Raw genomic sequence first — 13082 nt, forward strand, 5'->3', positions numbered from 1 at the left:
CTCCGCCTCTTCATTGGCCCTTTCTCGGCACTGCCGCCCGCGGGTTGGGTGAAAGCCCTCACTCAGGGCCTTTGCCCGCTACGCCTGTCCATCACAGCCATCTCGGCCCTTGATTGGTAGAGACGGTACAGTCCCCGCGGCCTGTCGCCGTATTCCCGCCTTCCCGCAAGGACGCCCCCGTCAGAGGCCCCATTTGCGGCCCTCGCCGAGATGACTTTGACTCAATAGGCAGAGGCGCCCATCAGTCCCCACGGCGTCACGCCCCCTTGTGGCTGGTGGGTTTCCATGGAGACCCAGGTGGTCCAGGCCTGTGGGCGGGGCGATGGGAGCCTGTGGTCCAGAAGGACCAGAATTCCCAGCCCAGGGATCTCCGCGCCCCGTCCGGGTGCGCGGAGGCCTGGCGAGCATCCCGGGGCCACCGGGCCGGGCCGAAGGAAGGGATTTGCAAAATAAAAGGAAGAAATTCGATTAAAACATCTTTCAGATGGTCTGGGGGGCGACCTGACTGGATGATGATGATGGTAATAATGACAACATTAATCACTTGTATATCACTTTACACTTACCAGAAACAGTTCTGAGCTTACGGTTCTATGTAGTAGGTCGCTGTTATGCCCCTTTTATAGATGATAGTAATAACAATTGTTTAATGTCTGTTATGAGTATCATCTTCCTGTGCTTTTAGCTCATTTAACTTTCAAAACCGTTTTGGAGATGGGTCCTTTTATTATCTTCATTTTACACATGATGAAACTGAGCCTTACAGTGTAGCGTTCCTGAATGGTACATATATACCCCAGATGCAAACTGCTACTATAATTAGAGAAGAATCAAATGGATCTGGCTCTCATATTCTTCCAAGCCTCTCACATTCATTTATTCAACAAATACTTATTGAGCACCTACTATGTTCTAAGCACTGGGGATACAGCAGTAAAAAAGGCAGATAATAAACAAGGAAATTAATTTATGTTATCTAATTCCAGCTAGGATTAGAGAGGAAGGAAGAAGGCTGCTTAAACAGGGCAGTTAGTGAGGGGCCCTGTGAAGGTGAGGAGGAGGAATATTCCAGCAAAAACAAAGGTTTCAGGGTGGCAAGATTGAGAGACCATAAAAAGACCAGCTGGGCCAGAGCAGGAATAAGCAAGGAAGAAAGTAAGAAAGGAAAACAGACAAGGAGGAAGCAGGTAGGGAGTGTATGAGGCTTGTAGGTAAGAAAGACACCTGGATTTCACTCTTAAGGAAGAGGGAAGGCATAAAAGGAAGTCTCTGGAAGGTTTTTAATAGAAGATGATGGAATCTGAGATGAACTTTAAAAGATCATTGTGATCCAAAGAATTAAATACCCATGAGTCCATACTGGTATAAATAAATGATTGAATAAATAATTGGGGGGGGGGAAGGCACCAATCTTCCTTATAGAAGATGAGGGAATAATAATAAAAGTAGGGGACATCCCTGGTGGTCCAGTGGTTAAGAATCTGCCTTCCAATGCAGTGGACACAGGTTCGACCCCTCTTGGGGGAACTAAGATCCCACATGCCATGGGGCAACTAAGACTGCCCGCTCTAGAGCCCATGCGCCACAACTAGAGAGCCCTGGCACTCTGCAGCTACTGAGCCCTCGCACTCTGCAACTATTGAACCTGCATGCTCTAGAGCCTGTGCACCACAACTAGAGAGAAGCCTGCGCACCACAACGAAGAGCCTGCGTTCCACAATGAAAGATCTTACGTGCTGCAACGAAGACCCCGCAACTAAGACCTGATGCAGAGAAATAAATAAACAAACAAATAAAAATAATAAAGGTAGAAGGAATGAGGGAGGGAAATAGAAAATCATCATCACACAATTACCACAGTAATCATTGCAGCAAGCAAGATCTACCAACGGATGCTAAAATTCATGGATGAAACTTGAAGGAGAAATAGGACTTTTGCCTACCCTAAAGGTATCTCTCCTAAAATATTTATTCAGTACTGGCAGTTTTTAAATATATGTCCACAAATTATTTGATGTGCCTCCCTCCAGGAGGTGGAGCTTAATTCCCCTCGTTGGGTGTAGGCTGGATTTAGTGACTCACTTATGAGGAAGAAAGAATGGAAAGGGGACAAGTAAACTGGCACTGAAGAAACCTGGCAGATACCACCTCAATCAAGTGATCAAGTTTACCATCAATAGTGATAAGTCATGTGCATGTCACGGGCTCTTGATGTGATGTGATGACACTCGCACCTCTCTGGCATCGTCTCCAAAACCCATAACCTCCATCTAATGAGGAAACATCAAGTGATTGTCCCAAATGGAGGGACAGGACATTCTACAAAAGTCCTGACCAGTATACTTCAAAAGTGTTAAGGTCATGAGAAAGCGTGACCAAGAAACGGGCACAGTTTAGAGGAGTCTAAGAAGACATGATAACCAAATGAAATTTGATGTCCTAGATGGGATCCTGAATGAAAAAAGGCCATCAGGGCTTCCCTGGTGGTGCAGTGGTTGAGAGTCCGCCTGCCGACGCAGGGGACACGGGTTCGTGCCCCGGTCCGGGAGGATCCCACATGCCGTGGAGCGGCTGGGCCCGTGAGCCATGGCCGCTAAGCCTGCATGTCTGGAGCCTGTGCTCCGCAACAGGAGAGGCCACAACAGTGAGTGGCCCGCGTACCGCAGGAAAAAAAAAAAAAAAAAGGACATCAGAGTGTCCTTTTTTGGGGAAATTCATATTAAGCCTGCAGTTTAGTGAATAGTATTATACCAACAATGGTTAATCTCTTAGTTGTGACAATGTGCCATGGCTAGGCAAGATGTTAACATTTGGGGCACTTGGGTGAAGGGTAGACAAGAATTCTTTGTACAAATTATCTGCAATTATCTTAGTCTGTTCGAGCTGCTATAACAAAAATACTATAGACTGGGTAGATTTACAACAAACATTTATTTCTCACAGTTCTGGAGGCTGAGAAGTCCAAGATCAAGGCACTGGCAAATCTGGTATCTGGTGAGAGTCCACTTCCTGGATTGTAGACAGTGCCTCCTTGCTGTACCCTCATATGGCAGAGAGAGAGACAGAGAGAGAGAGAGAGAGAGAGAGGCAGACAAAGAGCTCGAAAGCTCCCTTATAAGGGCACTGATTCCATTCATAAAGGCTCCACCTGCCTAACCTAATTATCTTGCAAAGGCCCCAACTCCTAATACCATCAAACTGTGGGGGGGTTAGGGCTTCAACATTTGAATTTCAGGGGGACACAAGCACAGTCCATAGCACAGACCTGTAAATCAAAAAATTCTTCAAAATAAAATGTTTTTAAAGAGTTTAAAAGTTTTTAAAGGGGGAAAGGTCATTATGGCTGTGATGGTGTCTTGAATTCAGATGGTAGTAGCAGAAAGAGAAAAGTGGTCATATGCAGAGATGAGGGGCAATGCTCATGGATTGGATATTGGGGTGGAGGCGAGAAGGGAGTTAAGTCAGTGACTTCCTTAAGCAAGATGAAGGAAACCAGACAGGGAGTCCCCCTCATCCCCTTTCCAGAGTCCCACCTGCCCCAATGGACGAGACCTTGTATCCGTTATCCATTGTTGTATAATAAACGACACCAAAAACAGTGGTATAAAATTACAATAATCATTTAGTATTATCATCTCTCAGTCCTAAGTGTTGGTTGGGCTCAGCTGCGCAGTTCTCACTTGAGGTCGCTCATGCAGTCAGATGGTACCTGGGGCCGGAGTCACCTTGAAGGCTTTCTCATGCCTCATGCTGTCTGTCAGCAAATGCTGTCTGTCAGCCAGAACAGAGCAGAGTGATCTGTCCAAGTGTCTTGGGCTTCCTCACAGCATGGTGGAGGGGTCCCAAGGGCAAGTCCTATGAGAGAGAACTAGAAGCAATCTGTATCGCCTTTCATGATCTGGGCTCAGAAGTGGCATTGTATAACATCTACCAAACTCTATTGATTGCATTAGTCACAAAGTTTCACCCAGATTCAAGGGGATGGGACATAGAATCCACCTCTTAATGGGGGAATGGAAGGACATATTGTAAGAAAATCATGCGGTCCCAAAATTTAAATAACTATGCAGTAAAGGTTTTTTTTGTGTGTGTTTTTTTTTTGCGGTACACGGGCCTCTCACTGTTGTGGCCTCTCCCGTTGCAGAGCACAGGCTCCGGATGCGCAGGCTCAGCGGCCATGGCTCACGGGCCCAGCCGCTCTGCGGCATGTGGGATCTTCCCGGACCGGGGCACGAACCCGCGTCCCCTGCATCGGCAGACTGACTCTCAACCACTGCACCACCAGGGAAGCCCTAAAGTATTAATATATTTTTTAAAAGCACATGGCATTTGAGTTATTGTTACGGCCACCTTTGGAAATTACAATCTGCCATAGTCATCTTATCAAATGTTGATAAATGTGAATTATCAGATATTGAATATACAAAATAATAATTTTAAATACATGTATATGCCTTGTATAAGAATAAAAATTTTACCAATATCCTTGAAGATTCCATTATCTTTATTCCTCCTCAAGGTAACAATATTCTGGAATTTTGTTCTATCACTCTCATATGTTTATATCCCTAAATAATATATTATTTGTTTTGCCTGTTTTGTACTTTTATATAAATGGATTCATAATGGTGGGGGTCTCCTATGACTTGCTCTTTTCACTCGACAATATGCTCTTATGATTCATCCGTATTGTGAGTAGTTGGGGATGCATTTATTTTCACTACCATATAGTGAATGCCCCATGATTGATTTAGTCATAGTCCTGCTGGTGGAAAGTGCAGCTATTTCCAGTTTGAGGGCTATCATGATCAGTGCTTCTATGAGCCTTTTTGTACACAGGGTTCCCAGGGAACCTGTGCAAGACTTTATCTGAGGTGCATACATTGGAGTGGAGTTGCTGGTGTGTGTCAAATTGTTTCTCCAAAGTGGTTGTGCCAATCTACACCTGTAGCAACAGTGTATGAGCATTCCGGTTGCTCTACATCTGCAGCAACACTTGACATAGTCAGACTTCTTCAGACGTGTCCTTTACCAGGTCAGAAACACAGCACTGATGTGTCATTCATCCCTGCTGGGAGTATCCCAATCAAGAAAGGTATCCGTATTCTAGTTATAAAAAGGTGTGACCTCCCTTAGGAAGCCTCCTCCCCCAAGCTTGGTGCCCTCTCTGTGTTTCCTTCTCCCATCATGGCATTGTTACTGCTTCCATGGACTTGTGGTTGACACACATTTAAGATATGTAGATTCTGTATGTGTAGAACCTACAGAAAAACATGGTAGCTTCTGAGGAGGGGTCCACCTGCTGGGGCGGTGGCAAGCATGGGATCAGAAGAAGGATACAAGATGCCCTCATGAAGCCACTATTAATTACTGTGGCCAAACCTGTATGCAAACTAATACAATATGTACAAAACATTTCTTTTTAATAAATATACGCAATTTGTATACATATTGTATATAGTATATACACATTTCATATACATTTTGTATTCCAGTGTACTTAAGTTTTTTATATATACATATATAAATACATTCGTTTCATTGTATTTAAGTTTTTTTTTTTTTTAACTTTTTGGCCACACCACGCAGTATGTGGGATCTTAGTTCCCCAGCCAGGGATCAAACCCGTACCCCCTGCACTGGAAGTGCAGAGTCTTAACCACCGGACTGTCAGGCAGGTCTGTACTTAAATTGTATGTGTATGTGTATACATATATATTACACACATATTTGTAACAAGTACAATTTATTAAAGAAACCACCACTTAAGCTTGCCTATTTGTAGTAAAAAAAATTTTTTATCACATTTAAAAATTGTGGTAAAATGTATATAACATAAAATTTACCATCTTACGGCTTCCCTGGTGGCGCAGTGGTTGAGAGTCCGCCTGCCGATGCAGGGGACACGGGTTCGTGCCCCGGTCCGGGAAGATCCCACATACCGCGGAGCGGCTGGGCCCGTGAGCCATGGCCGCTGAGCCTGCGCGTCTGGAGCCTGTTGCTCCGCAACGGGAGAGGCCACAACAGTGAGAGGCCCGCGTACCGCAAAAAAAAAAAAAAAAAAAAATTACCATCTTAGCCATTTTTAGGTGTACAATTCAGTGGCATTAAGTAAATTCATATCATTGTGCAACCATCACTACCGCCATCTCGAGAACTTTTTCATCACTCCAAACAGTACCTCTGTCCTTACTAAACATCTCTTCCCATTTCCCCTTCCCCAGCCCCTGGCCACCACTGTTCTACTTTCTGTCTCTATGAATTTGAAACTCTAAGGACCTCAAATGAGTGGAATCATAAAGTATTTGTTCTTTTGTGACTGGCTTATTTCACTTAACATAATGTCCTCTAGTTCATCCGTGTTGTAGCATGTGTCAGAATTTCCTTCCTTTTTAGGACTGAATAATATTTCATTGTGTGAATATATCACATTTTGTTTATCCATTCAGCCACCGATGGACACTGGACTATTGTGAATAGTGGTGTTATGAACATGGTGTGCAAATATCTGTTCGATTCTCTGTTTTGGTTTTTTTGGGTGTATACCCAAAAGTGGAATTGCTGGAACATAATTTTATGTTTAATTTTTTGAGGAACTGCCATACTGTTTTCCACAGCAGCTGTACCATTTTACATTCCTCCCAGTGCTCAAGTGTTGCAATTTCTCTACAACCTCATCAACACTTGCTATCTTCTGGTTTGTTTGTTTGATCCAAGCCAACTTAATGGGTGCAATCATTTGATTTTTAATAAGTATTATATTCACACGATTGAAAATTCAGCAGGAGGAAGACATAGAATGGGCCGTAAGCACATAAAAAGTTACTCAACATTATTAGTCATTAAGGGAAAGCAAATAAAGTCACAATGATGTACCACTACACATTCACTAAAATGGCTAAAATGAAACAGACTGACTACACTAAGTGTTGGCAAGGATGTGGAGGAACTAGGATTCTCTTAGACTGCTGGTGGGAGTGGAAAATGACACAACCATTTTGGAAGACAGTTTGGCAGTTTCTTAAAAAGTTAAATGTACGCTTACCATACAATCCAGCCACTTCACTCCTACATATTTACCGAAGTTTCTAAAAGACATATGTTTGGGACTTCCCTGGTAGTCTAGTGGCTAAGACTCTGCGCTCCCAATGCAGGGGCCCAGGTTCCATCCCTGGTCAGGGAACTAGATCCCACATGCTGCAACTAAAGATCCTGCATGCTGCAACGAAGATCCCGCGTGCTGCAACTAAGACCTGGCACAGCCAAATAAATAAATATTTTTAAAGACATATGTTTATTCAAAGATTCATATATGACTGTCCACAGCAGCCTTATTTGTATCATCCAAAAATGGGAAACAAGCCAAAAGTCCATCAACATGTGATTAAAAAAAGTTGGTCTATCCATTCACTGGATACTATCACGTAATATAAAAGAACGAACGATGGTACACGTAAAACTATGTTTTACGTCAATTATATCTTAATTTAAAAAATAAAGATAATTTTTAAAAACCACTATGGTTACATTTGACAACATGGATAAACCTTGCTACCAAATGGAAGAAGTCAGACAACAAAAAGTACACACTCTATGATTCCATTTACATTAATTTCTAGAAAATGCAACCTAATCTATGGTGACAGCAGACCAGTGGTTGCCTGGGGTGGGGAATAAAGGGAGGGAGGGAGAGAAAGCTGACAAAGAGGCATCAAGATACTTTTGGGGGTGATGGAAACATTCACTAAACCATGGTGATGGTTTCATCACAGGTGCATCCATGTTGAGTTTCGAAATGATGAGGTTTTTTTTGAATTGAAGTATATTTGATTTACAATGTTGTGTTAATTACTGCTGTACAGCAAAGTGATTTAGTTATACATATATATACATTCTTTTTTTAAATATTCTTTTTTATTATAGTTTATCACAGGATATTGAATATAGTTCTCTGTGCTCTACAGGAGGACCTTGTTGCTTATCCATCCTATATAAAAGCTTCCATCTGCTAACCCCAGACTCCATTCCATCCCTCCTCCAACCCCCTCCCCCTTGGCAACCACCAGTCTGTTCTCTATGTCTGTGAGTCTGTTTGTGTTTCATAGATAGGTTCATTTGTGTCGTATTTTAGATTCCACACATAAGTGATATCATATGGTATTTGTCTTTCTCTTTCTGACTTACTTCACTTAGTATGATAGTCTCCAGTGGCAGAAATGAGTTTTGACTCATGTATGCTTTAAATATTTTCATTTTTATTGTATGTCATCTATATCTCAAATTTTTTATTCAACAGATATACAAGGATATTTGGTGGCAAGCCCCCTCTCCTCTCAGCACTGCCACCCAGTTCTCCCCTCAGAGACAGCCAACTTATGAAAATGTTCAGTTTATGAAAATGATCGCTATTGTTAGCCTGGCTCTGCAACTTTTTTTTTTCTTCACGAGATTAGCTCGACTCACACTAATCCATATAGTGGTTTGAATGGTGATCCACAAAAAGATGTGCTGACGTCCTAACCCCCAGAACATGTGAGTATGACCTTATTGGGAAAAAAAGATATACTTAAATGAAGGATTGTGAGATTATCCTGGATTAACCGGGTGTGCCCTAAATCCAATGACCGGCGTCCTTAAAAGAGACAGAAGAGGAGAAACACAGACACACACACAGAGAGAAGAAAAGGCCACGTGGAAACTGAGGCAGAGATTTGCGTGATGCAGCTACAAACTCAGGAACAGCAAGGATTGCCAGCAACCACTAGAAACTGGAAGAGAGACAAAGTAGTCTCCGAATGGAACCAACCCTGCCAACACCTCGACTTTGGACTTCTAGCCTCCACAAGTCCAAATAAATAATTTGGACTTCTGAAACGAATCTGTTGATGTTGTTTAAAGCCATCTGGTTTGTGGTCATGGGTTACAATGGCCACAGGAAATGAATACAATATGTGTAGAGTCCCTTGTGCGTCCTAGATCTTGCTGTCTATTATTTTAATAGGACACTTTTTTTTTTTTTTGTCTGTTTATCTATTCCCCTCTTACGGGATTTTTTTCACTCGCTCACACAACACATGTTCATGGATCACCTGGCACTCAAGACGCACTGTTCTAGGTTTGGGGAGACATTGGTGCCCACCTCCATGCAGCTAATATTCAGGTGGGGGAGACGGCCAGTGGGCAGAAATATAAATTAGGATGTGAGAAATGCCAGGAAGAAAAATAAGGCAGGGAAGAGGAAACAGAGTCAAAAAAATTGCTTCTGATCAGGGGATTTGGTGAGGGGGGGGGGGGTTCTCTGCGGAAATGAAGTTGCCAGCCTTGTGAGATGGAGAGCAAGAGAAAATTCTTATTCCAGTTAACGCGCCTGCAGAGAACGTCCCTGTGCCTACGTGTTGGGGCTGTGTAAGAAGAGATGGCTGGTCCTTGGGTGTCGCAGAGAGGGTAATATTCCTAATATTCCACTTGCTTCTCTTCGCCAGCCCGGTGCCCCGCCCAGCCCCCCGTCGATTTCTCCCTTCCTTGCGGTCACGCAGGACCACGTGACTAATCCTTGCCAATGAGACGCGAGCAGGAGGGTAGAGGGGCCCTTCAGAGTGGAAGCCCTGAGAAAGTGTTGGGGAGTCTCTCTCTTCAACTGCGCCAGCCACGCAGCGGCTGCTGTTCAAGCCAGTGCGGTCTCTGTTGGACTGGATCGCAGAGTGACTGTGGCTCCGAGGCCCCTGCTGCTGATCTATTGAGATCGCGGTGTGGGGATGACCGACTCTGATGTTAGTCACTAACTGTTGGGGTTGTTTGCTGTGTGGAATGATCTTGCCTGCCCAATATACACGTATATACATTTGACCGTTGAACAGTGTGAGGGTTTGGACGCTGACCCTCTGCATAGTCAAGAATCCGCGTATAAGTTTACAGTTGGCCCTTCAACCTTATAGATCCAAGTTTCCAGATCTACAGATTCAGCCCACCATGGTGTGGTACTGTAGCACAAATTTAGTGAAAAAAAATCCGTGTATAAGTGGACGCATGCAGTTCAAGGAAATATATATATATATATATATACACACACACATATATAAAATGTGCGTGCGTATATATATAAAATATGTGTATATATAGTCTATATGGACATATATAATACAGTTGCTATATATATCCTTTTACATATATATGTATGTGTATCCTTTCATGTATTTATATAAAATCTATATAAATGAAAGGAGATTTATCATGAGGAATTGACTTAAGTGATTATGGAGGATGAGAAGCCCCACAAGCTGCTGTCTAGAAGCTGGGGACCCGGGAAGGCCGGTGGCATAATTCCAGTCTGAGGCCTGAGAACCAGGGGAGCCGATGGCGTACATCCCAGTCCTGGGGCAAGAGAAGACCGATGTCCCAGCTCAAGCAGGCAGGCAGGACAAGAGAAAAGGGGTGAGTTCCTCCTTCCTCCGTCTTTCATTCTGTTCAGAGCTGCTGTAGATTGGGTGATGCCCAGGCACATTGGGGAGGGTCACTGAGTTTACTGAGTCCACTGATAACCCATGCTAAGCTCCTCTGGAAACATCCTCACAGATGTGCCCAGAAAGGATGTTTAATCTGGGGGGTCCCATGACCCAATGAAATGTTTTCATATGATTTTATATTTGACACATTTAACCATCACCAACGAGTATGCGGCAGGCACATCTGTAGTTTTACCAGATACTTTCAGGTTCCTTTCTGACCCTCCTTCTCCATGGCCATCGCTGGCTTCTCTTCTGCCCACCCCTCAAGCGTAAGCATCCCTCGGGGGTCTCCCTTGGACTCCCTTCTGTTCTCCTTCTAGACTTTCTCCTTGGTGGATATAATCCATGCCGTGTCTCTACAGTGAGGTGAGAGGAGGGGAGGGAATTCCCTGGTGGGCCAGTGGTTAGGACTCTGCGCTTCCACTGCAGGTAGTGTGGGTTCAATCCCTAGTCAGGCACAGCCAAAAAAAAAAAAAAAGAGAAAAAAGAAAAGAAAAGAAAAGGGTGGTGGGGGAGAGAAGAAATAAAAGAGAGAGAAATGGTGGCTTAAACAAGAGAGATACCTCTTTTTCATGCCTGGTCAAAATGACTGGCGCTGGTTGTTTGGAAAAGCCTGAAATTCCAGGGGCTGCTTTGATATCTCTGAGTCTCGTAGGGCCTCAAACGTCTAACTGTGTTTCCCTGCTTTTGTCAGATATGCATCCCCACCCCCAACCACCTGACTTGTTTCTCTATCAGCCAGACCAGCCACACCCCATGTGGTCCTCGAAACACCCCATGGGTTTCACCTCTCTGCCAGACTGAGAAATTATTCAAACAAGACAATCACATCCTCTGATGGGAACCAGAGGGCACCCCTCCCTTTTGTCACTACCAAGCCCATCTCCCACAGCCCCTGCTTCTTGGTTCAGCTGCTGAGTGTACCCCCAACCATGGGGCTCAGTGCCCTCCTCCAATTCTGGCCTGTGAATGTGACTAACTAATCATCAGATGATGTCGTCTATCCATATTAGGTGTCATGTGTTTGGCCATCTTGTATTATTTAGGGCATGTGATTCCTCTTTCACCAACGGGGTCAATAGGAGGTGATCAAAACACTGGTCAGTCCATGGGTAGCACAGCCTTCCATGGTATGTGAGACCCAGGTTCCTGCTATCTTGTTGCTCCACCATTCAAGGCCTCTAGTCCCAAGGCAATGTCATGGCCCAAAATGGCTGATGGAGTTCCAGCCATCACATCTACATTCCATCAGTAGGAAACAGAAAAGCACCCCCCTTTCCTCAAAGTTGTACACACCACTTCTGCTTACATATGGCCACATCCACCTGCAAGGGAGCCTAGGAAATGTAGTTCTTTATTCTAGACAGCCATATGCCTGTCTAAATATCAGTAATTTTATGGACTGGGTCCAGATCCTGAGGGACTTATCAGCCAGATGAAGGCTGACTGAGGAATTTGGCCTTAGCCTGTGTCTCAAGGCTGGATGCCATCATAGGATGAGGAGGGGCAGGCCCAAGGTGTGCCTTGGGATCATTAACTGCTACTGAGTTAAGACCCCTCCTTTCCTCTTCTAATTGGGAAAAAACTACATTTTCCATCAGCTTCTTGCTCCCTCCTACATCAACCCTGCCTCTTCTTCCCACCAACCAAAATAAGACCAGATTGCTGCACTAGCTGCTCACGGTGTTACTGCAACCCGCTGACTCCACGGTCATCCCTACTCTGAGATCAGAGCCTCAGGGAAACCAAGAGACACCAACAGCCCTTCCCCATGCAAACTTCCCCACACATACAGACACAATTCTGCATGTATTTCATAAAGGTGTACTAAATGCTGATTCTGCCAGGCTCTACATTGGTGGACCATACTCCTTTGCTGTCCCTGCAGAACTCCCTCCTGGGCAGGGCAGGGCAGTGGAGGACTGAGCTGGGCTGGGCAGAGCTGGGATGGGCTGGACTGGGCTGGGCACTGCAGAGTGTAGAGAAGGGAGTTTGTTGCAGGAAGATAAGGCCAGTGGGTCATTTACAAGAGTGGTGATTATGTTCCTAGCCAATCAGCACATTCCATCTCTCTGTGGCCACAGGGACTGATTCCAGATGGACATGTGACCAAAGCTAGGCCAATGACATATAACCTTGGGGCTTTCAGCAGGACTAAAGCTGGAGCTATCTTGGCACTGCACAGAGAATCCTGCCAGTAGAGCTGAGAGGTAGAGAGAGACTCCATCCTTAAGGTGTCATTTGAGTCCCTGGATCCAGCTATGCCTGAAGGACAGCCCCTCAACATTTCCATTCATGAGTTAATAAGTACCCTTGTTTGTATTAGTTAGTTTGGCTTCGATTCTCTATCCTTCGCAACTTTAAGAGGCCTGCCAGAAACTCACACAGCTTGTTTCTCATTGCCACTTCCCTGGGGTTAGGATCAGTGCAGTAGTTCAGTAACTCTGTGGGGCTGGCCGCATTACGCGGCTAGGGAGATTAAGGGGTCTTCTACACAATGTCCAAGCTAGTGGTGGTCAGTCCCACAGGGAGAGCCTGGAGTGGGCCCATTGTTCTCTTCTGGTCAAAGCTAAGACA

The sequence above is a fragment of the Delphinus delphis genome, chromosome 3 (genome assembly GCF_949987515.2).
Source record: "Delphinus delphis chromosome 3, mDelDel1.2, whole genome shotgun sequence".
Taxonomy (NCBI): Eukaryota; Metazoa; Chordata; class Mammalia; order Artiodactyla; family Delphinidae; genus Delphinus; species Delphinus delphis.